Source organism: Acomys russatus, chromosome 7 (assembly GCF_903995435.1).
Source record: "Acomys russatus chromosome 7, mAcoRus1.1, whole genome shotgun sequence".
NCBI lineage: Eukaryota > Metazoa > Chordata > Mammalia > Rodentia > Muridae > Acomys > Acomys russatus.
Window position 1 is genome coordinate 39909323 of NC_067143.1, and position 5042 is coordinate 39914364.

General features: G+C 38.6%; 1 pseudogene; it reads right to left on the reverse strand.

Annotated features, from left to right (window-relative positions):
- Positions 1–4016: 4016 nt before the first annotated feature.
- Positions 4017–4550, reverse strand: LOC127192132 (ferritin light chain 1-like; annotated as a pseudogene).
- Positions 4551–5042: the final 492 nt, after the last annotated feature.

Here is a 5042-nt window from a genome sequence, read left to right on the forward strand (position 1 = left end):
CACAATTTTGAGCCAAAATTGAAGAAAGCTTTACTTAAATACTGGCCAGGATAATATACTCTGGCTAGGTCCATGCTGGGATCGCAGATGTGTCACATTTTGCAGAGCCTTATAAAAGCAAACCCATACATGTTTCCCACTAGGTCCAATTAGAGAGAATATATATCCTGACATCCTTCCAGCCTGAGCACCTCTTGCCTACATCCAATCAGGGGCAAGCATACATCCTGATGTATTTTCTGCCTATGTACCTCTCACCTACATGTAATCAAGCATATGTGGTACAGTTGGGTCAAATAAACTTAAGGGAGAAAAAACATAGACTTTGTTATCTTATATGAATAATAATAACCTTCAGCTTCTCAAGAAGGAGCTTAGAGGTTAGATGCATTTTTGTTTTATGGATCTCTTAAGCACTGTAGTTAAAATGCAAACCAACACGTTGGCTCTCACACTCCCAGCACAGAGATGGAGCTTCCATTCAGCATCTTTAGTGGATACTGAGAAAGAGTTTGACAGTCCAAAATCCCACTACAATCTTTATGTGCCAGTCAGTCTAGTCAGACTGAGATATTTAAGAGAGATAGAAAGAAGGGAAAGAGGGGGGAGTTCCTTGTAACCTTTAAATTATGTCAGGACCTGGCAATTGCTTATGTGGACTTGACAGAAAGAAGACAAAAGATCAGAGAACGTGATAAGTGTTTGTTGGATGTGATTTATTTCTTAGTAACATGCCAGTGATGTGGCAGAAATTGAAAATAAGAAGTCTTCCAGGAGAGAAGGGCTTTTTTTTTTTTAAGATCTGTTTAATTGACCTGGCTTACATTTCTTCTTCCCCAGAGAAGCAGTTGTCAGCTAAGAGCTTTCAGCACAGCCCTGGCTGTGATTATTATTCAAGTTCATGCTGCAAAGTCATCTTCACTTAAGAATGTTACCATTCACGACCAAAAACATTCATGGGCAAGACTTTCCTAGACTCACATATCTTGGGATTTAGTCTCAGAATTAAGAAGCAAATGTAGCTGGCAATTATTTGGGATGTTATTTTCAGAAATAAATTTCCTCCTTTAGTCATATTTGGCTTAGGGATCTTTTCCAATTTAATCTTTGTTAATGTCCTGAAAAGCTGTTATGTCAAATGTTCAGGCATAAGCAAGTCATTATTCCATAGTGAACTATAGAGAGCTCCAGGTTGTCATGGTAACGTGGCGGCACATATGAAGTCAGTATTGTGGACATCACATTTCCATTAAAATATCATGTACATTTGCGTGAATCTTGCCCAGACCATTTTTGCTGGGTTTGCTCTCCTCTGCCACATACCACAGCCATGCCAAGTGATTTCATAGTCTGAGCAGAGTTTGTCAGAGTTCACTGCATCTATTAGTGTGATCCATCACAGGTGGAAGTGGAACTGCATTCAAAGGGTAGTTAACCTTGCCAATTACTTTCAAACTGAACTTTCCCACATCTTCTCATAATTGATTTTATTTATTTTCTTTATCTTTATAATTTCCTATCTTAGTATATTCCTTAAAATATCTCCCCCTAGATTTCTGATGTTTCATTGCTCTTGAAGATTCTGGGTTTTGCGAACTAGGAACATTTCCTGGAGAGTGCTTGCTGCACACACGTGAGGGCCTGAGCTTATATAAACATTACCCACATTAAAGTCATGTATGATGATGTACACCTGTAATCTAAGTCCTGAGGTGGAAGACATAGGTCCTCATTTCCATCCTGTCCAGCCAATCAGCCATATCCAGGTTTGATGACAGATCCTGTCTCAAAACGTTCACTGGACGATGAAGATGCTCACTTCCGACTTCTATTCACACTTCCACACAGACATTCACACACAATAACATGTATACACAAGACAAAGGGCTTTTTTCTCACTTCTTATTCTCAGGATAGCCTTTGTTCCTTTTAACTTAACACTATGATTATTTTAATTGATCTATTTGATTTTTTTTTTGAATCAGTTTATAAAAATATATGTAACTAAGCTTGGCAGCACAGACTGGCACACCTAGCTCTCATAAGGCAGAGTCATAAATTTAGAGAATTGCCAAAATAAAGACGTGGATATGTAGCAGGACTTTCAATATTTTCCATTATGAATTTACCATGCAATTGAATGAATACTGGATTTTAGGTACTCAGGGGCAATAATTCATTGGTTAAAATGTATATGTCAGTTCTGATTGGCTATCTTGTTCTTGATCAAATGACGTGAGGTATCTGTACAAATATTTGTAACATTTGTTATTTGTTGATTCTTCCATATTAGTAAATTTTGTGAGCTTATTTTTGTTTCCATATCATTATATGGATATTCTTACATTGATGTAAAAACTTAAATAAGTAAATCAATCATTAGGAACTCTCAGCTTTTAACATGTAAGTTATAATGCTATGAAATGTGGCAAAATACATAGGAGTTTTTGATGACTAAAAAACATACAAGCATATTATGATCAAGCACACACATATGTACATGCACATAATATTCCCTCCCACAGAGAGAGAGAGAGAGGGGAAGAGAGAGAGAGAAAGAGAATCAACCACTAATTTGGAGTTATATTTGCAGAATCATATAAAGATTCTATATAGTGCCTCATTGTATGTCTACATATGGTTCTGATGCTCACCTTTAGTCGTGGTGTGTCTTTTCCATCACATATTACATCTGAACATCTATAGGATGCATGTCTTTCTAAAGTCCATCCAAGTACACTTCTTTTGTGAAATACTGTATACAAGTAATAGAAAATACAATGATAAAAACATTAAATGTAATATTTATACAAGTCTGGAAGTAAATTCCAACAAAAATAGTAGACAATGGAATTAAATACGTCTTTGGAAAAGTCTCAAGTTACTCCAACAAAAAGTTAGTTGGACTGGAAATCATAGTAGTTTCCTACTATAGTCCAAATACTATATATTAAATGTTTATGTATACTTCTTTAAATATATATTAAAGATGATTTTAACATACTAAATGTCTACATGAAAATGATATAAACTATTCTGTAACATTTTCCTTCATTTTAGTTGATCCTAAATTTTACTTTTTTTTTTTTCATTAAATTGGAATGGCAAGAAAAACAAGTTAAAATCCTAAATAAATAAAACCCTGATTATATATTGATAGATGCTGTTATTCATATATACATAGATTTGATTTCAATCTCTTTATAAAATCAGATTGTTGGCATATATTCTTGTGGGCTGTGTACAGTTTACCCTTGCAAATACGAATGTTGATTTCTCTACCCCACTCTCTGGATCAATCCAGACATTGCATTGTGCATCTCTGGTTTCAAGTTTGTGTAAACATCTCACCATTTGTTCTCTGTGTTCTCAACAAAGACAAACTAGCCAATGCTGAACAAAAACAGAGAATAGGGCGGGACATCCTGGTCAAGTGAGGGGAAGAGAAAGAGAAAGAAGGAGAGGATTAAGCCAGGAGGAGAGACAGAGAAACATCAAGTGAAATAAACTGGGCCTAGGAGATGACTTAAAAGCAAGTATAATGTGGGAAATTTGAATGGGAAGAAACTATACTAGCATGGAGGTTTAGGATGGGGTAATTATTATGCAGCATTGTGCAATAGGTTAATTAAATAGATCCTGGTCCATCCGTGTGGTTATTTGGGTATAAAGCTGTTCAAGGAGTAACTGCTGTCATTGCTAAAATAGTAATTCAACATTCAGTATTAATAATCTTTTAACATCAGTTCATTCTTAAAAGCAATTTTGTAGAATTTTTATGTGATTTTAATTGAATGCCAATGTATACTATGTATTTCTTTCTTTCTTTTTTTTTTTTTTTTTTTTTTTTTTTTTTCTGTTTCAAAGAGCTTTATTTTTACTTGGTCCAAGATTGAGAGGGGCTGCAGGATAGTTACAGAACTGCTTGGTGGCTTGAGAGGTTCATTCCGGTGGAGGCCTTAAGGCTGGCTGGTGCAAAGCAGAGGAGGGAGCTCCTTGGAAGCCTATGAAGCCTCCTAGTCATGCTTGAGAGTGAGTCAATCAAAGAAATACTCCCCCAGAGATGCCTGTGACATGCCAGTCTGTGCTGGCTGTGTCCTGGCCAGCCTACAGATGTTGGTCAGATGGTTGCCAGTCTTCTTGATGAGCTTCACCTCCTCATCCAGGAAGTGGTTTTCCAAGAAATCACAGAGATTGGGTCTAAGTGAGGAGAACCCAGGGACTGAAGATCCAAAAGGGCCTGGCTCTAGTTCTTCTCCAGAGCCAAGGCAGCCTCTATGGCCTCATGGGTTTTACTCCACTCATCTTGAGGTGGCATCTGCACATCATGGAATAGTGTGCAACCTCACCATCATTGTGCACCTTAAGGAGACACTCAGCGCCCTTGTGCTTCTTCCTTGGCCAATTTGCAGAAAAAGTAGCCTACACCCTCCCAATTTGCATAGCATCCCAGAGAGAGTGAGTGTAGGAGGCCCACAGGTGCAAGTTGACCAGGGGGTTAGTAGAGCTTACGCTTTGATGGAATAATTCTGACTAGCCTGGGAGATCATGGCTAATAGGCAGTGTGGAGCAAACCACAGTAGAGGCAGTGCTGGCTGGTCCGAGGAGATGGTCCTGGAGGAAAGGCTGTGACTGGAGAGGCTGTAAGGCGGCTGGAATCTAATAAAGAGGGAGTCCCCTGATCTGTTCAGTCCAAACACTGTTGAAGAAAGATACAGAACCATGTGACTTCCAAGTCACTGCCTATGTATTTCTTTTATTTTTAAGAATTTATTTATATATTATAATTCACTTTACATCCTGGTCATAGCCCCTTCACCCCTCTCCTCCCAGTCCCACCCTTCCTTCCTCTCCTCTTCTCCCCTCCCCTATCCTTCATAAAAAGGGAGCGCCGCCCCCCCTTCCTATCCACTCCTGCTCATCAAGTCACATCAGGACTGTGCCTGTCCTCTTCCCCTGTGGCCTGGCAAGGCAGTTCAACCAGGGGGAGGTGATCAAAAGCATATCAGAGACAGCCTCCACTCCCCTTAATAGAGGACCCA